The sequence below is a fragment of the Schistocerca gregaria genome, chromosome X (genome assembly GCF_023897955.1).
Source record: "Schistocerca gregaria isolate iqSchGreg1 chromosome X, iqSchGreg1.2, whole genome shotgun sequence".
Lineage (NCBI taxonomy): Eukaryota > Metazoa > Arthropoda > Insecta > Orthoptera > Acrididae > Schistocerca > Schistocerca gregaria.
Window position 1 is genome coordinate 220,117,270 of NC_064931.1, and position 26,477 is coordinate 220,143,746.

The following is a 26,477-nucleotide window of genomic DNA, read 5'->3' on the forward strand; positions in this document are numbered from 1 at the left end:
TTTGTCAGCACATTGCAGCATAAACTTGCTCCTCTGATGGGAGCTAACTAACATTGCATCCATACTAAATCAGTGATTACAACGCTCGGTCATTGTTACCACACTCACGCAGCATGAAAGTGGTAGGCAGCAGCAGTAATGGCTGGGAATTCAGAGTCCAGCTCGCCCTCTGTACTCAGTACTGGAGTGAAGACATCCTTCTATATGACAGCAAGTCTCGTCTGGCTGCAAATCTTTATTCTTCAGTCACTAGCCCACAACTGTGTTTACACTTCATTCCTCCAGTGGCAAGAGTTCTCTGCCTTAACACTTCAAAACTTGGCTGTTTCTGCAGAGTAGGAATCTCGCTAGCGAATAGCAGTAGACAGTGCGAGTTCTAACAGTAATAATTTTGTAAATGAGTGAAACAAATTCCTGCTCCTGCAGATTTTGCTATTATTAACCAATGGTGCTGCGGTGTGAGGAGGAAATCAGAAAACATCTCCCACTCCATGACCCAATTCTGAAGCTGAGGAATTGAAAGGTTTACATGTAGAGACACGTGAAAAAGCGTGCGCTCTACAGAAATAAACACCATGAACCAATTAGACAGCCTATTACAAGGATTTAAAATGAACGTTATTTCATGGTGTGGCTGTGTGGCTGCTGAGGCAAATGGCAGTTCTCATGCCACACCATTTCAACGTCTCAGAATGTCGAAGAATACTTTTTTTTGGGGGGGGAGGGGAGGGGAGGGGGGTAGGGCCCTCTGGACCGTCCGGTGTGTGGGGGTGTTCAAAGTGAATTCTGATTCTGACTGCCTGTGCTGAAAGTCAGCCCTCAGCAGTGAATACGTTTATGGCCTCTCCTGGCCCCCTGACCTCTATGTCACCCCAGACAGCTTGGAAGCTTTCAGGTCTACAGAAAAATAACAAAGCCCTCACTGTAATAAAAGAAGATGAGAAGATGAGAAGAAGCAGTTATCTGAGTAACCATTGGTAGTACTGAATATTGTCTGTAGTTACGATTCAGTGTAAGAGGTCGACTACATTGACCAAAAGGATGAGTATATAATATCATGAAATACACTGGTGTCCAAAATTAAAGTAACAAACCACCATTTCCCCGTCCAGTGTCTAATTCACTACATAATCATACAGACTGTCAACAGATGTCCATATGATCGTGTTCTGCAGGGAAGGTGGCATTTCGGTCAATGGACAATCACGAGAACGATGTCGTCATGGCACCTATCAATCGGGGTAGTGTTTGCCGGATAGACCTACATCCACAATCGCTGTGTACACAGTCATAGACAGTGCAGTATGGCACAGAGAAGACGCCTACCAGACTCTGCAGTGACATGCCACAGTCGAAAACTCATGTGAATCGTTTTGTTATTTGGCTATAAGGGAACTACGGTACCGCCTAAGTACTGCACGGCAACTGGCATCTGACCTCGCAGCATCCCCTGGACATGTTATATCATGGCAAACGGCGTACAGAAGGCTTCGGCAGAGTGGCCTTTATTGTCGGAATCCTGGAGTATGTTTAGCTGTGACGCGTCTTCAGAGAGGGGAATGTCTTGATTGTAGTCATCAACATGCTACCTGGACGGACGATCAGTGGGACAATGTTCTTCTCACGGACGAATCCCGATTTGATCTGGAGAGTGATTTTCGACAGATCCGCTTCTGGAGGGAACGTGCAACACGATTCTCGGACCCAAGCATTGTGGAAAGAGACCGATATCGAGGAGGATACCTAACAGTGTGGGCAGGGGTTATGTTGACCACTAAAACGCCTCTTCATAAAACTGTACCGATGAATCGGTTAGGTTTAAGTGCTGTCAGGTATCACGACGAGATCTTGGGACCTCGACTGTGATTGTTGCGCGGTGTTGTGGGCCCAGATTCGGACTGATGAACGATGATGCTCGAAATCGTAGAGCACATCTTGGAAACGGAAGATATAGCACACATGGCGTGGGCTGCTCACTCTCCCGATTTGAATCCCATACAGCACGTCTGGGACGGGTTGCATCACGTCAGCATTCGCCAACCACTCTCCTTGACTTGCGAGCAGCTTTGCAGGAAGAATGGGCTTTATTTCCTCAACATGAGACTGATGACATGATTCACAGCATGTATTGCTGCCAGAGGTGGTCACACACTATACTGAGCACATTAACCGGTTATCGGAATGTGTGTGCAAATCCCTTAAGATGGAAAAAAACGGAGAACATTTTTGTGTACCGTTATGTTTGTTGCAGTTGTTTATTTTCTGTTTTCTTTACATTGTTTTTACTTTACTATCATCTGCTTATACTGTTTCCAGGCAAAATAAACGCAGCTTTGCAAAATTTCCGTTCGTTGCTTTAATGTTGAATACCAATAGATGTTGCTTGGTAGTTTTCAGGATGACCTGCCATGTAACAATGGGACTAATTTGGTCTGATGGTACGCAGTAATTAATTCGGTCTTGACAGGGCTTAATACGGTGGATACTCTGGTGCAGATTGGAAGGTTCAGTCTGGAATATTATATTTTGTCTGCTGAGGGAGGTTCCATTATGGATCTTGGGACTCTTCCTATCCTGTACCTACAACTCTGATGTCTGTGGACGCTACAGTATGTTTAATGTATGTCTCAATCTAAGCTCCATGTTTCACAACGTACAAGTAACTATAAAATGATTTAGGGACAATGTCCCTACTGGTGGCCACAGAGCAATTTCAAATAATTTGCTCCCCTTCAAAAAATATTAAGTTACACTTATTAAACAGAGTGTATTAAACAAACTCCGACAGCGCTCAGTATTTTGCGCGGAGGAAAAGAAAGAAAGAGAGAGAGAGAGAGAGAGAGAGAGAGAGAGAGAGAGAAAGAGAGGAGAGGAGAGGAGAGGAGAGGGAGAGGAGAGGAGAGGAGAAGCGTAGTTTGTCCACTGTGGAAGGTTTACGCTTGAGAATTTCTACGTCAGTGTGTCTTTGCATTGTATTTGGTATTCTAATTAGTTATGCAATCTACAAGCCATTAGTCTAAAGGCCATCCGGGTGTACCAGTACACTAGTAACAAATGACTTTTAGACTTCGAGTCGGTGCTTCACACAGCTCGCCCTACATTCAAGAGAATGGGGTTGTGCAATGCTCTGCACTGAACGTCCCATTCGTTTTAATTGCCATAAATGGTCTCGCGGCAGCAGTGGGGTCCTCAGTATATGGCAATAGCAGTGCTGCTGTACGTTTGCGAGTGAAAAGTTTTACCAACATAAATACTCATCATCGTTGCACGTTCACAGCAAACGAGAGAAGACTACAAGAGAACGAAAAGTTTCAAGTAGGTTCTATATTTTCACCTGGAGTTTTCCCAAAACTGCATCTTGTACATACAACAGACTGTATTGTGTGCTTGTTATATGTCCTCATACGTAGAGAAGTAGTGTGTGATCGCTTGGTTTGGGGAGTAAAGGAACCAAACTATAGGGCCATCAGTCCCTTTTTTCCCATACAGCAGTTCTTGAGTTAAAACAGTTCACAAAGGCAGTCAGGTAAAGTAAAAAGGGGTAAAATAAACTGGGAACCACAGGGAAAGAGAAAACGAAGAAAACTAACCAAAAGGGGAAAACGGACACTAAAAGGAAAAAGTGCTGGAGGTTATTAAAATAATATATGTAGCAGATGACTTGGGCTGTCTAACCGCAAGGGTAAAAAAGGATGGGCCAGCTACTCTGCAACACACTAAAATCTCCAGCCTAAAAGACAACGCTGGAGGAACACAGAAAGGGACAAGACGAACACCAAGGCGAACAAATAGCAATGAAAGACTGAGGGAAAGTTAAAATGGAGGGAGGGTGGAAGCCTAGGAGAGAAGGCCAGACGCCCACTCTTAGACTGTGTGATAAAAAAACCTCACGAATAAAACGTAAAACTATGTCAGCCATTGAGGCATTGTCTCCCAACACCGTTGGCAGTGTCACGTGAAGGTTATAAGTCCGTCGCAGAGCGGCTAAAATTAGGCAGTCCAACAAGATGTGGACGACAGTCATGTGGGAACCACAGCGAGACCTAGGTGGGTCCTTGCGACGGAGGAGGTGACATGAGTTAGCCAAGTATGGCCGACGTGGAGCCAGCAAAGTCCCTGCGAGAGGTTCACATGGATGACAGCCACACATTCGTTGTTTCCTTGATAACGCATAGTTTATTTGGTGTACTGAGGATGCACCATTCAGTATCCCAGATTCTGGAAACTGTAGGGTACAGGGTATAAGACCAATCAGAGATTACTCTCTCGCAGTCCGATCTCCAGAGTTGGCTTACTAGTAGCCTGTTTGGCTAGCCTGTTAGCAGGTTTGTTGCCCAGGAACCCGACATGTCCTGGGTCCAAATGAAGGACACTGAACATCTACTGTTTCTGAGGGCATAGAGAGACTCCTGCGTAGTCATTATCAAGGGGTGGAGAGGGAAGTATGGGTCGAGAGATTCTAGGCTGCTTAAGGAGTCAGTACAGACGATGAAGAATTTACCTGCATAGAAGCAGACATGCTCAAGAGCGCGAGAGTTGGCTACCAACTCTGCAGCGAAAACACTGCAGCTATCTGGCATGGAGCGCTGTCCAGTATGTCCAGCATAACTGTGAGTGAAGCCAACGTGACCACCGACCATCGAGGCATCAGTGTAGACTATTTATGAGCCCTGGAACTCGCTGAGAATAGAGAAAATTGTAGGTAGAGGGCTTGAAGTGAAATTGAGCCTTTTGGGTCTTTTGATAGGTTCAGACGAAGCTGTGGCCAAGGCCTGGGGCATGGAGGCATAAGTGAGTGGACCCGCAGGAAAGTTTGTAGAAGGAAAGTGTTGAGTGCAATAAGAAGCGACCGGTTGTGAACTGCAATTGGAATCCCCGATCTGGGCCGCCATTTGAAGACAATGAGGTGCTCCAGGGATGGGTGGCACTTATGACGATAGAGGGCCTAGCTACAGTCTCTAATGGCTGTAGAGATTTCCAGCGACACCAAGGTACTGTCTTCTGCTGGGGGCAACCTGAGCAGCAAGGGACTGCCGATTCAGCTGCGGCAACAATGGTAATAGTGATGGTCTGGGTCATCTTATCAATGTTGCCATGCAATAGAGATTCAACGTCGGTAGCAGAGGTGCAAGTGTCTAGGTGAGTGAGGCTGGGGGAGGGAAAGGAAGAGTAAAAGTAGTCACTACCACACAAGTTGTCATGAGCTCTCCAGTGGATAGACGGGAAAAGGCCAAACCTGAAAACCGAGAGATCAATGGCAGAGTATGTGCCATGTGCCACACTGAAATGTGTGAGGGAACCTGTATTTAGGAGGCAAAGGTCAAGATGACTTAGCAGATCCTCAACATCTTTATCACGGCCAGTAATCTTAGTTCCACCCCACAAAGGGTTATGGGCATTAAAATCACTAAGAAATAGAAAAGGTGGGGGAGTTGGGAAATTAGTGCAGCCAGTACATAGTGCGGCACTTCACATCTAGAGAAAGGTAGATGTTACAGATGGTAATTCCTTATGTTGTCTTCACCCTGGCATCCACAGCTTCTAAAGAGTTTGAAGGGGCATAAGTTCACTACTGACAGAGGCAAGGACACAGATACAGACTCCACCTGACATTTTGTTACAGTCAGGACAGTTTTTGTAGTACCACAGATAGCGACAAAGGGTGGGGGTGGGGGTTGCATTGTGCAAAACCAGGTTTCCTGAAGGGCAACGCAAAAAGCAGACTTAATGCTTAAAAGTTGTCATAACTCAGCCAGTTCCACTGGAGAATGACGCTGTCAGTCGTCTGGGAAGGCATGAAGGGACCAAGGAGGCAGTCACCTGCAACCACCCGTTAAGTTATGGTATCCAGGACCATTGCGTCCAAAGTGTCAGCAAGATCTAGGTCCTTCAGGAATGCTAGAATCTCTACTTTGTCCTCAGATATGGAACTCTTAGGGAGTGGTGGTGTTGGTGCCACCAGTGCATCCTGTTTCTTAGCAGACTTCTTCTTTGTCTGCTTGATCTCCCACTTCTCTTTAGGGGCTTGATGGGAGGACATCTCCAAAGTAGCAAAAGTATGGAGGAAGACTGTGAAGCACTTCATCCAGCAGCTTGTGGCTCCTTCAGCCACTGGCTAGTGTCCACTTTTGCACTGGTGGAGACCTTGGATGGAGAGACCTGAGGGACCCCTTCCATGTGAGAGGAACTGGAGGTTTTGTTGGTTTTCTGGCTGGGATGTGGGGACTGATGTCTGCAGTGTTTGGGAAGGTGTTGCCCCTGAAGTAAAAGTTTGGGGGCAACAGAAGAAGAAATTCCCCCAACCATAAAGGTAGGGGATGTAATATGGCAGCCCTGAGGGCCCACTCTACGAGGTATAGGCGAGGAGGCTACCGTCGCCAGTGAGAGTGATGTAAATGTAGCTGCAGCATATGTAGATATCAAACAAATGGGGTGCAACTGTTTATATTTCCATTTAGCCTCTTGGTAAATCAGCTGGTACAGGATCTTGTACTTCATAATTTTCCGCTCCTTCTGGAGTACTGTGCAATCTAGTGAACAGGGCGAGTTGTGCTCTCCACAGTTTGCACAGGCGGGAAGAGGTGCACATGGAGTATTTGGGTGCAGTGGGCGTCCACAGTCTCGATATGTGGCTCTGGAATTGTAGCGAGAAGACGTGTGCCCAAATTTCCAGCACTTAAAGCACCACATAGGGTAAGGGACATATGGTTTTATGTCACATCAGTATACCATCACCTTGACCTTTTCAGGCAATGAATCACTCTCAAAGGCCAAGATAAAGGTACTGGTAGCAACACTATTGTCTTTTGGTCCGCTATAGACGTGCCAGATGAAGTGATCACCCAGCCATTCTAAATTAGCTCGTCATCAGACTGCTAGAGAAGGTCGCGATGGAAAATAACCCTCTGGACCATGCTGAGGCTTTTATGGGGAGCGACGGAAATGGTAATATCACTGAGCTAGTCACAGGCGAGTAACGTCCAGGACTGGGCTGGCGATGCTATTTTAAAGAGGTCTGCCTCATTTCTCATTTCGACTGCGCAGCCATTTCCCCCTACTTGTCCAGGCTTCAGACAAGAAATAGAGGCTTTGTAGCAAGAAAAAAGTCCTCATCTGTTCTGCTGCAGACTAAATACCTTGGCGAATAAGGTTCTCTCTTTTCCATAGTCCTACGTTCCTCCCATGGTGTAGCTCAGGAGGGGAACGATTTAGGGTCATACCTGTGATCATTGTAGTCTACCTTGCCCTTCTTAGAGACTGCTGGTGCCATTCAGTCACCAGCAAGAGATGACTTGGTCCACTTCATTGCGGATCATTCGCCCTGACGCCACCCACTCTGATCAGGGGTTCTTCCCATGAGCACCACCCAGCCACAGCAAAGTCAACCTGGCATGATGGCCATTGCCGGAAGTCTTGATTGCCCAGGAATATGGGCATCTAATCCTTGGCACACATGGGGAGTTTGCATCTAAGGCATCAGCAGTGCGATCCCTGTGTTGTCAGGGGCTATGGCCAAGAGGGTGCCTGACAGCCCTGTCACTACGGACTGGCTACTGTGCTGGATACTGGGTGCAGAGAAATCCAATATTGTCATGGAGACAACAGAGCACAGCAGAGAATGGAAGAAGATGACATGACCCGAAAGATGTTCTCGACCAAATATCTGAATTGCGGTTGGAGTCACAGAGCCATGACAATAAGAGGTACAGAAGATATAACTGCACTATGGATATCTGATGCACCACCTAAGGTGTCCTTCCCAATGTGGACAACATTTCTGTAAAATTTTGAAAGCGTGAGGTCAAACCCTAATAGGGGACCAGAACTTATTAGGCCGAAAAGTGAGAAACTCCATTTAGTCGCCTCTTACAACAGGAAGGAATACCTCGGACCTGTTCTAACCCCTGAACTTACAAGGGAATAGTGTGTGGTATTGAGAACTATGGTATACATCTTCTTCATCTTAATCATAGTGAATAGCACAGCCATAAATTTGTTATATGAATGGGGAATTTTTCCATTTAAGCTGTATTTCTTTCCAAAACTATTCTCGGCTTCTAAAGCCACTATCCAGTGTTTAGAAAAGTTTTCAAGTTCACACCACATTACGCCCACAAACAGGAAGAAGTTTCTGAATTAGGTTGTGAGAACACACGACATCAGACAAGAATAATTCAAGTGCATTCACGATGCATCTCATGAGCTAGAGGCAAATATCCTCTAACATTACAGTTAAGCACTTAACCCTTCATCATGCAAAGAGAGGGAAGAAAATAATTATTGTACAAGAATACAGAAATTTTTACTCGTTTTAAAAATGATCTAGTTTAAGTATCAACGAACAATGTGTACTACAAAACAGGCTGTATTTCGTTTATTTTACTCATTTTCTGCTTATGACTAATCAAATTAAAGTAGCAGTTCAGCTTGTAATTTCCACACTGAATAGTAGTTTGGTTGGCTGGTTGGTTGGTTCGGGGGAGGGTACCAAGCAGCGAGGTCACTGGTCCCATCGGCTTAGGGAAGGATGGGGAAGGAAGTCGGCTGTGCCCTTTCAAAGAAACCATGCCGAAATTTGCTTGAAGCCATTTAGGGAAATCACGGAGAACCTAAATCGGGATGGCCGGACGTGGGTTTGAATTGTCGCCCTCCTGAATGGTAGGATTATTTATACTGTCTATATATTAAATGAAATTCTCAAATTTTCGTATTTCCTGGTTTGATAAACTATGTCTTTTTAATAATTATATTTTTATTTTATTTTCATTTTCTTTGGGTACACGCATGTATCTTTGCACGTTTCCCGATTTTTGTGCACCACCTATCTGCGAAACCATCAGAACCGTAAATTTTGTTAACCAAATCGAACGCAAACACAGAACGCCACGCTACCACTTTTACACTTAGGCACTTTTCTCTAGGTAACTATCATTTCATCAATTTACGTTCACACTATTGTGTTCCCGTTTCGTGACGGCAACATAGTTTAGGGTTCGTACCTCAATCAGTGAAACAGGAACCGTTATAAGATCTCTTTGTTGTCCGTCTGTTTGTCTGTCTGCCCGACTGTTAAGACTCTTTTTCTCAGGAACGGGTAGAATTATGAAGCTGAAATTTATGCCACGTACTAAGGTCTACGGTCCCTTGACAGTGTGAGACATTTAAGGTTCTAAGTCAATGAACGCAATATAAATTCACATATTTGGGACTCGCAAACTCACTCATCAAAATCTATAGCGTACTTCTCTTTGACCTAAAATCTGAAATTTCACAAGTGGCAATAGTCTGGTTTCTGTTCGCAAGAGATAAAAAAAAATAACTAGCGACAGTATGATGGCTGTTCGCAACACTGACAGGGGACGCACTACACTGAACACTCACTTAAAACAGCGCTATACATGCGATGCAGTGGCAGATGGTGGGGGGGGGGGGGGGAGGACTTGGACCGATGTGGGTAAAAAGGGTGGAGGGGAAAGGGAAAACGGGGGGAGCCGATGGAGGGATAGGACATAGAGAAAGGGGGGCTGGGTGGACGCGAGAAGGAGTGGGCAAGACAGTGGAGGGAAGAGCAAAAAGGACTTGGGGGAGAGAAGGGCGGCACAGAGAGGATAGGTGGGGAAAAACAGGATGGAAGGGGGGAGAGGGAGCCCAGGAAAAGGACAGAGGAATGGAGGGGGAGGTGAGGATCAGAGTTGATAGGAGGGATAAATGGAGGGAGAGAGGGCATGATCCGGGAGAGAGGGCATGATCCGGGAGAGAGAGTCAACGGAAGCCACACTGGGAAAGGAGATGAAAGGTGTAGAGGTGGAGGGTAGAGGGGACACAATGGTGAAGGAGCGGCAGAGGGCAGGGGTTGGAGAGGAGAGAAGCGACCAGGGGATGAGGGGGATCAAGGTGGCAGGAGGTGTAGAGGACGCAGATGTGTTCGAGGAAAACGAGCAGATGGGGAAGAGGTATCAGGTCATAGAGGATCCACGTCACGTGTCGCTGCGATGCTCGCCAATACGTACGCTGGCTCGCTAAAGATGTGCAGGCGCCAAGACTTGGGGCTATAACGGCATCGTAGACGAATCATAGAGCACAGCGACCTCCAGTGCCCACTGCCATACAAATGGGCCGTGAGCTGCTCATTTGCGAAGCAGGAAAAGCGCGGCCGCAAATAGTGGCACAATGAGCGTGCGGGCAGTGTGTTGGCGCCCAGTTTAAGTGTGTGGACTTTGATTATCCGTCTGTGTTGACTCGGGTACGTTGGACTGCGGCCGACGATGCCTTAGTACCGACAGAGTTGGTTCCCATACCTTGCTGAGTTGAAATCCCGTGTCTCTATTGATCACTGGCGGCACTAAGGCATCGTCGGCAGCAGTCGAACGAAACCGAGTCAACACAGATGGAGAATCAATGTCCGCACACTTAAACTGGGCGCCAACACTCTGCCCGCAAGCGGGCTGTGAGTCTATTTGCGGCCGCGCTTTTCCCGCGTCGCAAATGAGCAGCCCATGGCCTGTTTATATAGCAGGGGGCACTGGAGGTCGCCGTGCTCTATGATTCGTCTACGATGATGTTATAGCCTTAACCCTTGGCGCCTGCACATCTCAAGCGAGGAAGCGTATATATTGGCGAACCATTGCAGCAACACATCTGTTGCTTGGATTTCTGCCCCTCCCAGGTTCTATAAAGCCCTTCAAATCCTTGAACGCCATGCACTCTGCCTCGCCTTCCGTATCCACATTCCGTCCCCCACGCACATCCTCCTTGACCTCATCCCCTTTCCCCACCTTCTCCTTTTCCTTGAACACATCCGCACCCTGTTTATTGTCCACCGACTCGATACCGCCCACCCCCTGGTATTCCCTTCCTCTCCATCCCCAGCCCGTTGCCACGTCTTTACTGTTGTGTCCCGCCCTCTCTCCATCTCCACACCCTCCATCTCCTTTCCCAACGCAACTTCCAGCACCTACCCCTGCCAGATGATGAGCTTTGCCCTGACATCTACCGCTCCTACCAACCCTAACCCCACCTTTCTCCTGTCTCCTCCTCAGGGCTCCCTCTCCTCCCCCTTAATTCTTCTGAGAGGCTTTCCCCTTCCTATGCCCCCTCCCTCTCCTGTGCTCTCCTTCAGTGTCTCTGCACTCCCTCCTGCCTTGTCTTCTTCATGTCTCGCCCTGCCTGTCTCCTGCCCCTTTTTCTCCTCTTCCCCCCGACACTCCGCCCCCAGCCACCCCAATGCATCTTCCTCCCCACTTTTTCCCTCCTCCAGCCTCCCGTTCCACGGCAGGTCCCTACCAGTGGTTTTTTGTTCTTCATGAGTGCTCCTTCGTTTTCCGGTGTTTTTTTTCAAGTGTCTTGCTCTGTGTGATTTTTATCCTGTGGCTGACTTTTAACTTGTGTTTGCCTCCAGTGTTTTTTTAAGTGCACTTTGATTTGCCAGCTGTGTTCTTTTAACTTTATGTAAACTTCTTAACTGTCCCCCAGTGCTTGTCCCCATCTTAGGGTATATTTTAACTCACATCAGCTTTGTTTACTGTGTTTATGTCCTCCTTTTTAGCCCCCCTTTTTATGTAATCACCCTTCTGTATTTTTGTAAAGCCAACTGTCTGAAGAGTGGTTGAATGTGACACTGCCAGCTGTCCCCTGGCCATATGGGGCAGGGGAATGAAATTACGATAAAGAAAAAAAAAAAAACGGCAACACGTCTCTCAGCACCTGAAGATAGCGAGCAGGTGTCTCGTAGAAATATTGTTCTGGTTCCACAACATGCTCGGACGCAATTCCCGTGCACCAAAGAAGCAGTTTCTATGTTGTGAAAGTCTTAAAAAATATTTATTTTCCATTTGTTGTTCGTCCTTCCGTTTGTCTGTCTATTTGTCCGTCTGTTGAGACCCCTTTTTCTCAGGAATGGGTAGTGGTACCAAGTTGAAATTTATGTCAGATACTAAGGTCTACAGTCCCTTGGCAATGTAAAAAATTAAACATTCTAAGTCGACGTAATTAAAAGATGCAGCCATTTATATCCCATATTTTGATACTCGCAAACTCACTCATCAAAACCTATAGATGAATAATCTACATTCATATCTGGCATGGTGGTCTATAAGTACTGCGTGATTTTTTAACAAAAAAGAAAAAAAACGTGGTAAAGCGTTTGGCTAGAATCGGAAAGGCTGAAAAAAGACTAATAACGCTTAATTTCACGAATATGTGGCCTCTGGATCTACTCTCGCTGCTCATACTAATTTTTATTTTTAACTCCAACGTAAAATTTTCAAGATAGAAATAGTCTGCCAATGTGCAGTATTAACGAAATGAAAAAAGAGCGGTAAAGCGTCTGGTTATGAACCGTGATTTTGTTGGAATGAATCCAAGATGGGTAACTTTTTTGTTTCACGCTGCCTTTAATATAGCATAAAAAAGCGGTAAAGCGTTTGAATGCAAACCGAGATGTCACTAGACACAAACACGCAAGAAATTTAATAATTTAAACTAAAACAAGCAGCAAATCAAAATAAATCGCTTCTAACCTACAAATTAAACGTTCTACAGCTATAACTGTCGTTCACACGAAAACCAATGACTGTCGATACAAAGGGAGGAACTATACACTACACAGTTATTAAGATGAGGAACTGTGGTTGCTAGATACACAAACACGCAAGAAATTTAAGAACTTAAACTGCACCCAGTAAATTAAGTCGCTTCTTGTCAGAAGCTCATACAACTCGCAAACGAAACGCTGTGCTCCGTTGTGTTCCTGCAGAGACGAATTTGGATCTCGATACGTTTGGGAGTGATGCCCAGAGGTTTGCATTCCTGGTTGAACTGTAAATTAGCTGTAGTTTTAAAGAGCTTCGTTTCCAAATTTCTCTAACTTCATATTAGCCTGCTTGTCTCATTTTATATGTTAAACGTACATTTATCCATGTTGTAAATCTGGATGGTAAATCGCCTTTTTTAAACCGCCATCTTCCAGAATACTTGTATGGTCTGGCTTATTAACACTATGCCATCTCACCGAGTAAAGCCTTACTAGGGAGTGAATCAGGTCTTTGAATAGAATTAAGCACAGCGGACAAAATAATTAATCACCTTCAGGGGATGTAACGCTAATACCCTCTGACATCGCCTGTAACCTTGATAATTTCCTCAGTTGGATGAGGTAGAGAGTCCGCTAGTTTCTTGTGGTATGCCATATCCAGTTGAAGACACTAATTGAAGATTCGATCTTGTAGAGCTACAACATTGCAGGGATATTAATTGATACGTTTCATCCGCTATTTTAAATACAGTAGTCGCATACGAACAACGAACGTATAGGTGCGGCCTTGTGAAAATGACTGTTGACATCTTGTACGATGAGAGTGACCATAGGATTCCCATCATGTAGAAGTAGAAGACTCGGACACACTTGATAACAGTAAATGTTGAAATAAACACACTGGTTCATGTTCACAACAACCTAAAGAGTGAGCATAAGTCATGGTACGAAAACTGCCACCAAAACATCACAGAACAACCACAGCTAGAAATATGAGGGTTGTTGAAAATAAATGGCTCCAATTTTTTTCCTGTTATTAATATCGGTTGAGGTATTACATGTCAATCACAGTACTAGGACGACTGTCCCGTTTCGCTGACGCCAGCTGTAGCCCTCTGCCAATAGCTTCGAATTATAGCGTGTACCTAACGGAACTAAGTCGATGCGCGAGAAACAGCGTGCTGTAATCGAGTTTCTAAACGCAGAAACGTGCCTCCAAGTGAAGTCCATTGAAGAATGAAAGCTGTGTACGGTGATGCATGTATCGACATCAGAATGTGCGACGTTGGATTGTTGGTGCTCGTATTGAAGGAAACGACGGTGCTAACCTCAACGGGTATGACAGAGCTCGGAGTGGACGACCGCGTACAGCAACCGATGTGACTCACCAGAATCGGAGTGATGAACTCATCAGAGAAAAATGACGGATGACACAAGCACAGCTCTCAGATAAGTGTGGCATACCACGAGGGATGTACCGGCAATCACTGTGTGTGGTTCCAATGCTCACGCCTGACATGAAACAGCGGAGACTGTACATTTGTCAACACTTTCTTTAGCATTCTGAGCACGAAGGTCATGGGTTCCTTAACAACATTGTGACAAGTGATGAAAGCTGAATTCACCAATTTGACCCCGAAAACAGCTTACACTACACTCGTTCGTCCTCTGTTAGAATATTGCTGCGCAGTGTGGGATCCTTACCAGGTGGGATTGACGGAGGACATCGAAAGGGTGCAAAAAAGGGCAGCTCGTTTTGTATTATCACGTTATAGGGGAGAGAGTGTGGCACATATGATACACGAGTTGGGATGGAAGTCATTAAAGCATAGACGTTTTTCGTCGCGGCGAGACCTTTTTACGAAATTTCAGTCACCAACTTTCTCTTCCGAATGCGAAAATATTTTGTTGAGCCCAACCTACATAGGTAGGAATGATCATCAAAATAAAATAAGAGAAATCAGAGCTCGAACAGAAAGGTTTAGGTGTTCGTTTTTCCCGCTCGCTGTTCGGGAGTGGAATAGTAGAGAGATAGTATGATTGTGGTTCGATGAACCCTCTGCCAAGCACTTAAATGTGAATTGCAGAGTAGTCATGTAGATGTAGATGTAGAAAACAAGAGAGCAACAATGGAGTTCCACCACAAAGATCACCGACGCCAAAAAAGTTCAAGACCATGCAATCAGCTGGAAAAGTCGTTTTCACAGTGTAGTGGGATGTTCAAAGTTTGGTGCGCATGCAATTTCTGCCTAAAGGCACCACCGTAAACTCTGGAAGATATACTGAAACCCTCAGGAAACTGAGAGGAGGAATTCGAAGAGTTAGTCCACACATGGGGCACCCTCTCCTTCACCATCACAGTGCCAGATGACACACGAGCGCTACGACATCTGCAACAATCCGACGCCTTGGGTTATGGGTTCCTTAACAACACTGTGACAAGTGATGAAAGCTGAATTCAGCATTCTGACCCCGAAAACAAGAGAGCATCAGTGGAGTTTCACCACAAAGATCATCCTCCACACGTTCCCGGCTTGGCCCCATCCGATTTTCATCTGTTGTTAAACTTAAAAACACCTCATCACTTTACTTCAATAGCGATGGAGCAGTGCAAGCAGAGGCGTGGTTGTGACTCCGTCAACAAAGTCAAACAACCTACAGTGACGGTATCAACAAACTGGTTGCTCGTTGCGAGAGATGTGACTATTTTTCATAAATATATGAACATGAAGAATAAAAATGTAGAATATTGATTAAATTTGTTTTATTTAAAAGGTTTAAGAATTTTCACATAAAAAATTCTGAGGCATTATTTTTCAGCACGCCCTCGTACACTGTCCACACATTACCGATTAAATGCTTCGTGGCGCCGTCCGTGCACTAAGCGTCCTGAAAATCGGGAAAATCGAGACTCGTAAGACCACAGTATACGCCTGCAGCCAGATAATGCTCAGTTTCTGCGTTGTTTGGCTCATTAAAGACTTGTACATTTTCATACCGCTGTAATGGTCTCCAAATGCCCGTTGCTTGCAGTTTCTTTCGCAATGTTCGCTCCGAACCTCCATTGTAGCCGTACTACGTGGCTGAGAATTATACCTCGTTCCTTGTAGACACGTTGAGTTTTTGTTTTGATACATCAAGAAATAGGGAAACTTCATTTATAGCGTGAATTTTTTTAGACAACATAGCTGTGTGGAGAAAAACAGCGATTAATCTGTTGATAATCAATTATTCAAAATGACGGTCACAATCGCGGTATTTAGTTTGCCTCCAACCCGTTTCAGCCCGCGACGGGGTCATCTTCAGGGCAACTTACACTGTAAAGTTGTAACATTAGTAAGTAATCAAGTACGTAATCTACAAGCAATTAGTTAAAGTTACATAAATAAAAAGATTTTTATACCCATTTGGTTGCTCGTTGGAGTCGTCACCCTGCCTGTGCACGGTTGGTACGCCGTTACCATAACAACGAACACCGCGCAAAAATGTTATTACAGCAGACGACTTATACGAAGCGGCTACCATGGCGACAGCGTCCCAACCACACAGGCTAGGGTGCGCTTGATACATACTGTCGCCCATGGCAACGGCGACCTTACCACAAAAGATAGAGGGCTCTGCTCTATCCACAAATGATGTGAAAAATGAATGGGACAACAGTTACCTGAATTTTAAATAATTGTAAATTTCTCGAGGTTTAATTGGTTATATTTATTATTATTATTTATTATGTTTTATATTACAACTGGAACAATCTTTAAAATTTATGATTTCTTGCTCAAGCATGTAACTACCGTTGGTCACCGTAGAGGGCGTTACCGTCTGCCCATGTGTTGTTGGACGTTATTTAAGCTCATGCAGAGAGCCAACCATGGTATACGGTGGACATTCCGCCGCCATCACCCCCCGTCCACCTTCTCCAGTTTGCCGATGATACCGCCTTCCTTGCCCTTGCCCCCACCCTGCAGCGCTCCCAACGCCTTCTTCAATCCCATCTTGACCAGTTCACCGCTTGGTGCAACCAGTGGTTGTTCAAGGTGAATCCCTCCAAAACCCAGGCGATAATTGTAGGCAAAACCACCCCATCCTTCTTCCTCCTTGATTTCTCTCTCACCGTCTATGGCCGTCCTATCGCCCTCACCCCCACCCTCAAGTACCTTGGTGTCACCCTCGATCGTCGCCTCTCCTGGACCCCCCATCTCCGGACAATCCAAGCCAAGGTACGCTCCCGACTCTGTCTCCTCAAGCTCCTTTCGGGCCGTACTTGGGGTCTGGACCCCCCCACCCCACCATCCTCAACACCTATAAATCCCTCATCCGCCCTATCCTTTGTTACGCCCATCCTGCCTGGATCTCCGCGCCCCCTACCTTTTACAAATCCCTTCAAATCCTTGAACGCCATGCTCTCCGCCTCGCCTATCGCATCCGTCTGCCCTCCCCCACGTGGATCCTGTAAGATCTCATTCCGTTCCCCCACCTCCTACTTTTTCTTGAAAGGATACGGATCCTGTACACCTCCCACAAACTCGATCCTCCTCACCCGCTTGTCTCGCCCATCCTCTCCCACCCCCGCCCACTGCTGGCCTGTATTCCCATGTCCCACCCGGTCTTCATCTCTCCACCCTCCTTAACCTCTCCCAAGGTGGCTTCCGCCAGCTCCCCCTCCCTGATGATGTCCTCCTCCCCTCCATCTACCCCTCCTATCAACTTTTATCCTCACCGCCCCACTTCCTGTGTCCTTTCCTTTAGGCATCCTCCCTCCCTTCTCTTTCCTTTTCCCCCTCCCCTTCCTCCACCCCTCTTACCCCGGGCTTCCCCCCTTTTATCCCATCCCCCTGTCTCCCCTGCCCATGGCATCGTTTCTCCCCTCTCCCTCTCCCATCTCCCCTCCTCCTCTCGTGGCAGGTCCCCGGACTCGTACATGGTTAATGAACATTCGCGCGCCAGAGATCAACGCCTCGTGTTTCTGTGTGTGCCGTCGTTTGTGCTTAAGTGGTTCAGTGTTATTCATTTTGTGCACCTACATTCACGTGTGACAATTTCTGTCTATGTCTGTGTCCAAGTGTCTGAACAACTTTTATCTTGGACTCTACACCCGGCTCCATGTATTTTAAAAAGTGTTTGCCTCAATTTATATGTCCACCGTATTTTTGTCTCACATTGTCTTCATTTGTATTTTGTGTGTTTCTCTGAGGTCAAAAAGTGGCGTAGTATGCTGCTGTAGGCCTGCCTGTAAACAGGTTTGAAAATAACAATAAAGGAAAAGAAAACAACCATGCATAGTTACCAACCGTGCACAGGCTGGGTGACGACTCCAGCGAGCGACCAAATGGGTATAAAAATCTGTTTATTTATGTAACTTCGACTAATTGCTTGTGGATTACGTACATGATTACTTACTAATATTATAACTTTACAGTGTAAATTGCCCTAAAGATGACTCCACCGAGGGTTGAAACCGTTTGGCGGCGAAATAAATAATGCGATTGTGACTGTCATTTAGAATAATTGATTGTTTATAGCGTGGTAATGGCCACGTGCAGATACTATATCTCCTTTGTGTCATACTGTAAGGTCTCTACGTCGACCCATCTAACGGCGCTGAGTCGCTACAACCGACAGACACGTACACACTGTTTTAGCGCCATGACATATGGGAGCGGTTAAGGACCATGTGTCCGCCTGGTACCGGTTCTACATAATCTATAACGTTCCAAAGCGACCAAAGGGCTCTTTCGAGGGGTTAAATAATGTTTGTCCGATGAGCTTATTTTTGATTAGGACTCTTTCAATGAATATTAGCCTGGCACCTGCTTTTTCTGCAGCTAGTTCCGCGAAAAAAAAAATGTGTATATGTCAGATATACATAGAGTACCCTTCTGGGGATTTTTTTTATTTGTCGTCACTTCGGCGACTTTGAACGTGGCTGTTGATGAGGACACGAGGACACAACACACACACACACACACACACACACACACACACACACACACACACACACACACACACAGTCCCGAGCACTACCATGCAGTGCAGGACAAAAGACACATCCTATTTTCTTAGCAACTGCATTCGTGCAAGGAGAGCGAAAAAAATACCGTTCTTCTGTGCACGCTGCAGTTAGTCTAATCTTGACTTCGTGGCCTTTAACGCACCGATTCGCAGGTGGTATGATGCATTCCTAGATTTTTCACTGAATACTGGTTCTGGATAATTTGTAAGTAGTCTGTTGAGTAAGTTTTACTCTGATATTTAAACTATCTGTTTAACAATTTTTGGTTCGTTTGCTGCTGTAGGTTGCTACGTGTCCCGACACGAGCTCTATTTATATGAGAATATCGAGATGGAAGTTTCACTGTGCGGGTGAGTGTTCGCCGATTTTGAACTTTCAGGAATATTAAAACTATGTTCCGGACCGGGGCTCGAACCTAGTATCTCGTCCTTTTGCGTGAAAGTGCTCTACTGACAGAGCTATCCAAACAAGACTCACAATCCGTCCTCACAGCTTTACTTGTACCATTCCCTCTGCTCTTACCTGCCAAACGTCACAGATCTCCTGCATTCGTTGCGGGACAAGCACTTCTGGGAGAAAGAATATACCCGAGAAATGGCTTATTTACAAAAAGATGGTTCAAATGGCTTAGAACTACTTAAACCTAACTACCCTAAGGACATCACACACATCCATGCCCGAGGCAGGATTCGAACCTGCGACCGTAGCGGCCGGCGCTTATTGACAGTCCATGGAACTGTTCCCCCAATGAATTTTTACTTTTACAGCCGAGAGTGTGCAGTTTCGAAACTTTCTGGCAAGTGAAAACCTTACGCCGAACCAGGACTCCAATCTCGGACCGTTGCCTTTTGCGAGCAAGCACTCTACCGATTGAGCTATTCGAGCTTTAATCGCGACCTCCACTCCTCGCAACCGTACTTGCCCCAGCCCCTGTTCTCCTACCTCCTACCTTTCAAGCTTGGAAAATGGTTCAAATGGCTCTGAGCACTATGGGACTCAACTGCTGTGGTCATTAGTCCCCTAGAACTTAGAACTACTTAAACCTAACTAACCTAAGGACATCACACACATCCATGCCCGAGGTAGGATTCGAACCTGCGACCGTAGCAGTCTCACGGTTCCGAACCGCGCGTAGAACCGCGAGACTACCGCGGCCGGCTTGAAGCTTGGAAGATAGAAGAATTGACACTGGTGGAAGTAAAGTTATGAGGGCGGGCAATGAGCCGTGTTTGGATAGCTTTGTCGTTAGTGCGCCTACCCGCGATGGACGTCTGAGGTTCGACTTCCGGTGCGACGCACAATTGTAATGTACCATGACGATTATTTCACAATAAACAACCTTTTGTATAGCTTTGACGAATTTCCGAATCACAGCGACCTTCCTGAAAAATGGAAAAATGCGAGTGCATCTGTTTTAATAGCGACAATCCTGTCGCGGCAGCCCCGAAGACGGCAGCGTGACGTCTGCCGTGGCGTAACAAGATAGGAGGCAGCAGAGGGCGATTATGTGAGCGGGAGTGCAGTGGCAGTGGTCAGTGTTTGGTGGGAGCCGAGCGCCGGCGGATTCCACTGCACGCAGCGGCCGCAACAGTGAGTCGCCCCTCTCCACGCTAAATGTTACTTTCAGCTTTTTTGTCCGAGCATCGCTCTATACTGCGTACTTTCTAAATGACTGAAAGTTTTGGGATGTATAATTCTGGAAACGTGTATATTGCACATTTGTGCGCGAGGCCCAGTAAGTAGTAGTTACCGGCGTCCAGGTTGAAGTGATCCTTGGCTCCCGAAAGGCATTCGATGCAGTTCCACAATGCCGCCTAATGAACAAAATACGAGAGTACAGAACATCAGACCAACTGTGTGATTACATCTACTTCCACATCAATACTCCGCTAATCACCTGACAATGTGTGGCAGATGTTACTTCTGGTATCACTAACTGATCTCGCCTTCGATGTTTCACTCGCTAATGGTGCGTGGGAAGAATGACTGTCGGTAAGCCTCTGCATTAGCTCTAATTAATCGTATTTTGTCATAGTGGCCATTTCGCGAGATGTAAGTGGGAGGAAGTAATATGTTTGTCGGCTCTTCTCGGGAAGTACTCTCTCGAAATTTCAATAGTAAACCTCTCTGTGATGCAGAACGTCTGTCTTGTAGCGTCTACCGTTGGAGTTTGTTAAGCTTCTCTGTAACACTCCTGCGCCGACTAAACGATCCGGTGACGACCGCGCCGCTCTTCGTTGGATCTTTTCTTCTGTTAGATTGAAGAGTTCTTAGTAAACAAAACACAGCCCATCATTCTTAACAAAGAGAAATCTTAAGAAGTAAAAGTAGTTTCGGGAGTGATACACAACCATTAGTGTTCACAGTATATACTGGGTGGTCCATTGATCGTGAGCGGGCCAAATATCTCACGAAAGAAGCGTCAAACGAAAAAACTAGAAAAGAACGGAACTTGTCTAGTTTGAAGGGGGAAACCAGTTGGCGCTATGGTTGGAACGCTAGATGGCGCTGCCATAGGTCAAACCGATATCAACTGCGTTTTTTAAAAGTAGGAGCCCCCATTTCTTATTGCATATTCGTGTTGTACGTAAAGAAATATGAATGTTTTAGTTGGACCACTTTTTTCGCTTTGTGACAGATGGCGCTGCAATAGTCACAAACATATGGATCACAATTTTAGACAAACTGCTGGTAACAGGTATGTTTTGTAAATTAAAATACAGAAAGTAGGTACGTTTGAACATTTTGTTTCGGTTGTTCCAATGTGATACATGTACATTTGTGAACTTATCGTTTCTGAGAACGCATGCTGCTACGGCGTGATTTCCTGTAAATGCCACATTAATGCAAAATAAATGCTCAAAATGACGTCCGTCAACCTCAATGCATTTGGCAATACGTGTAATGACATTGCTCTCAACAGCGAGTAGTTCGCCTTCCGTAATGTTTGCACATGCATTGAGAATGCGTTGACGCATGTTGTTAGGCGTTGTCGGTGGATCACGTTAGCAAATATCCTTCAACTTTCCCCACAGAAAGAAATCCGGGGACGTCAGATCCGGTGAACGTGCGGGCCATGGTATGGTGCTTCGACGACCAATCCACCTGTAATGAAATATGCTATTCAATACCGCTTCAACCACACGCGACCGAGCGAGGTGGCGCAGTGGTTAGACACGCAGTGGTTAGACACTGGACTCGCATTCGGGAGGACGACGGTTCAATCCCGCGTCTGGCCATCCTGATTTAGGTTTTCCGTTTTTCCGTGGTTTCCCTAAATCGCTCCAGGCAAATGCCGGGATGGTTTCTTTCAAAGGTCACGGCCGACTTCCTTCCCCGTCCTTCCCTAATCCGATGAGACCGATGACCTCGCTGTCTGGTCTCCTTCCCCAAACAACCCAACCCCCAACCGCACGCGAGCTATGTGCCGGACATCCATCATGTTGGAAGGACATCGCCATTCTGTCACGCAGTGAAACATTTTGTTGTAACATCGGTAGAACATTATGTAGGTAATCAGCATACATTGCACTATTTAGATTGCCATCGATAAAATGGGGGCCAATTATCCTTCCTCCCATAATGCCGCACCATACATTAACCCTCCAACGTCGCTGATGTTCCACTTGTCGCAGCCATCGTGGATTTTCCGTTCACCAATAGTGCATATTATGCCGGTTTACGTTACCGCTGTTGGTGAATGACTCTTCGTCGCTAAATAGAACGCGTGCAAAAAATTTGTGAGCGTCCCATAATTTCTCTTGTGCCCTGTGGCAGAACTGTACACGACGTTCAAAGTCGTCCCCATCCAATTCCTGGTGCATAGATATATGGTACGGGTGCAATCGATGTTGATGTAGCATTCTCAACACGGACGTTTTTGAGATTCCCGTTCTCGCGCAACTTGTGTGCTGCTGATGTGCGGATTAGCCGCGACAGCAGCTAAAACACATACTTGGGAATCATCATTTGTTGCAGGTCGTGGTTGACGTTTCACATGAGGCTGAACACTTCATGTTTTCTTAAACAACTTAACTATCCGGCGAACGGTCCGGACACTTGGATGATGTCGTCCAGGATACCGAGCAGCATACATAGCACACGCCCGTTGGGCATTTTGATCACAATAGCCATACATCAACACGATATCGACCTTTTTCGCAGTTGGTAAACGGTCCATTTCAACACGGGTAATGTATCACGAAGCAAATACAGTCCGCACTGGCGGAATGTTACGTGAGACCACGTACTTATACGTTCGTGACTATTACAGCGCCATCTATCACAAAGCGAAAAAAGTAGTCCAACTAAAACATTCATATTTCTCTAGGTACCACGCGAATACGTAATAAAAAAATGGGGGTTCCTATTTTTTAAAAAAAGGAATTGATATCCGTTTGACCTATGGCAGCGCCAGCTAGCGGCCCAACCATAGCGCCATCTGGTTTCCCCCTTCAAGCTAGACGAGTTTCGTTCTTTATAGTTTTTTTCGTTTGATGCTTATTTCGTGAGATATTTGGCCCGGTCACTAGCAATGGACCACCATGTATAACGTCGGAAGTTCCATGAGGGCTTTCGCGCACTATGCTGCTGCTGTATCCAGAGAAGTCAGTGCACTAGAAAATTGTATGGAAGTGCAGGTAGACCTGTATAAACAAATGTAACGTGTATCTTACTCAATAATGAGTCTTTCTACCTTATTGTGAGTACACGATTGCAGAAAAATCGCTGGAAGCAATCACATTCATGAAATATCCAGGAGGACACGTAGGTAGCTGTTTAAAGCGGAACGACCACATAAAACTGATCCCAGGTAAGGCAGATGCCAGACTGAGACTCAATGGAAAACTCCTCAAAAAGAGTACTCCACCCACGAAAGTGGCAGCTCACAAAATCCTCGTTCGACCAATACTTGAATACTGCTCGTCAGTCCGGGATCCGTACCAGATAAGATTGATAGAGGAAATACAGAACATACAATGAAGAGCAGTGCGTTTCGTGGCAAAGGTCATTTACCAATCGTGAAAGCGTAACTGAGATGCTCGGCCAGATCCAGTGGTGTAGTTTACTATCAAAATTCCAAGAGTGTACGTTCGTAGAAGATTCAAGCGATATGTTCTCCCCTCCTACGTATATTTCTCGAAAAGACCACAAAGGTAAAGTTAGAGTGATTCGAGCTCACAGAGAGGCTTACCAACAAGCGTTCTTCCCTTGATCATTCGCGTCTCGAATAGGAAACGGGTAAGTGACAGCTGAAACAGGAACGGTGTAATTGACAGTTGGAACAGGAAAGGAGTAAGTGATAGTGGTACACAAAGCACCCGTCGCCACAAGCCATAAAGTGACTTTCGGAGTATAGATGTGGATGAAGTTGTAAATATGCTATGTTTCCTTGTTGCTTGTCTACGCAGTTATGTGTTACTGTTGTCTGGAGAACCACGAAAGGTAGGCCCAAACATCTCACCGGAATAGGTTAATTCCTCCTCGCACAATGGCCCTTCAGCTCATGGCGTGTGAGACAGTGTCTTAAGTGTAACTGTTGACACCGCGGAGATTTTTTGTATTCAATCTACTACACGAGTGCATCGTCAAGAAGTTTTGGTCAGGGTCAAATATTGCTGGTGACAACTTGTTCCACCAGCAATATTCGAAACGGCTCTCTCCGAGTTGAGATCGACCACACAAGGCTGCGTCAGCAAGTTCGGCAACGGAGGCGGGTCCCTTGACAGTGGAGTGTCTTACCTCCTATCGCCATCCGCTTTTTTATTCCCCACGATTTATTTCATTCACTATGTCTACAAATCTGCCATGTCCTTTTCAAAGGAACCATTTCGGCATCCGCCTTAAGAGATTTGGATAAACCACGACACAACCAGGTGCGAAAAGGATTACTATGGGGATTAGTTTCTCTAATATCCTCCACATCTCCAAAAGATGTATTTCGCCTATCCTTACCTTCAGCAATGTAGTGTGACTGGCTGAAGCCCGTCGGTTTCACACTCTATAGACGTACTTGAACAACGTGTACTCAGTGTCTCGCTTTCTATATCTACAGCCAGCTGGTGTGACCGAGCAGCTTCAGTCTGGACCCAGTTTCGAATCCTGCCTCGGGCAGGCATGGATGTGTGTGATGTCCTTAGGTTAGTTAGGTTTAAGGAGTTCTAAGTTCTAGGGGACTGATGACCTGAGATGTTCAGTCCCATAGTGCTCAGAGCCATTTTCTATATCCACCATCACCCTCTCACTCACGTCTTCCATTGGTTTATCAGATTCAGTACTCTCTCCAAGTCCCTACTTCATACGGATCGAGTTAACTCAAAGACCAAAACTCCAGTAACTCCTCAACCCTTTCCCAAAGGTTACAGGATATGCGAGTAAACCCCTTGAAAATGCACTCAGTTAGCCTCGGAGCGCTTTTCATAGTGTAAAACTGAAACCAGGCGGGCAAGTGATCCTCCAACAGTAAAAGAAGTCGTAGAAGTGAAGTGGTGTGTACATATCCATAGGATGAATGGCACCACAGTACTAAGATGAGACGACGTGAGACAGAAAGGGCCTATCGCGTTCGTTTCAATTGTGGACTCTCCAACGTGTCTATAAGGAAAGGTGTACCACTCGCAGCTACTCAGTATGGCGTAACAACAGGGGTCGTACAAAGATCCTAATTGTTCGGGGCCGAAGACGAGTGTTTTGCCTTGTCTATGAAAATCACTCTCAGTCCCGACAGGAATTACTGTTTACAGTGATTGTAATTCCACCTCAACCAGTTTCGCGTGGGGAACTGCATTCGATAGACATTTGGAGTCGAGTACCTAGCAAAACGCCACTGAAGACAGCGGCACTGCCCGTCTTCGGTACGCGAAATAACACAGAAACTGGACAGTAGTTGATTGGAGGGGTGTAGTAGGTCCGACCATACACGATTTTGCTCTTTGTAAGTGACAGAAGGCATCGAGTCCATGAACGGCCTAATGAGGTTAGCGTGAACATGAACTATCATGGTTATTTCAAGTGTGCACCTTTCTCCGACATCTACGTGTTGAATGTGCTGTGGATAGTCCTGACTTGCAAAAAAAAACAGCATCCGTGTTCTCAGTGCTGCACTCTTACGTTCCTGTATTGACGAACATTCAAGCACCTTATTGCATCTCGACTTACCCGTAAAATCAACCGATCATATTCCAATAGAATTTTATTTGCAACAGTGGGTGAAACGTTCGACTCTATTTTCCAAAAATTTGATGGCCCTACAGATTCAACCGAATGTGGCACACCTGAAGAAAGTTCTGGGTTCTCTTCCTCGACGCTAGATGCGATTTCACGAGGTATTAACGTGTTGCCACCTGGGGCTGTCTAATTTCTTGTCTAGGTAGCTGATCTAGAAATACACGTTAATATTACATTATTATTAATATAATTAATATAATTAATATAATAAAATACATTTAAAGTGGTGCTATCACGTAAAACCAGTTGCAGGGACAGATGGCAAACTTCGATTCACATGAAGAACCCTAACGAACTGAAAATGAGCCATGAAATTAACCAATTTCATGGGTCATTTTCATTACAGTTCTTCATTAGAGTTCTTCACATGAATCAAAGTTTTCCTTCTGCCTTTCGCTAGGTCTGAGTCACACGCAGCAAATTTGCCAGTTTACAGAATGGCCTCGCGGTTTAAGGACTGCGGCAAACTGTTTGCTGGCAAAATGTCTGCTTTAAATGTCGACTTTCAGGAGCAGTTAGCGTTATTACTTATTTTGGTGCTTATCGACGCACGGACGCAGGATAAGGAGCAAAATGAAGAGGTCCCTGAACGGGTACTCTCTCTTTGTTGAACTTAGATTAGCTTTGGAACGAAACTTATTTTATCAGTGTGATACGTCGTGTTGAATATCACATTTAGTTACTATTTGAAATTATATGTATTTT

The 26,477-nt window shown here is 45.7% G+C and overlaps 1 protein-coding gene across 1 annotated transcript in view; it reads left to right on the top strand.

Annotated features, from left to right (window-relative positions):
• The first annotated feature begins 20,050 nt into the window (after positions 1-20,050).
• Positions 20,051-26,477, top strand: part of LOC126299472 (organic cation transporter protein-like) — a 382,823-nt gene continuing 376,396 nt past the window's right edge. The window contains exon 1 of the mRNA XM_049991395.1: positions 20,051-20,135. The gene's annotated coding sequence lies outside the window, so the exon portion shown is untranslated. The remainder of the gene's footprint in view (positions 20,136-26,477) is intronic.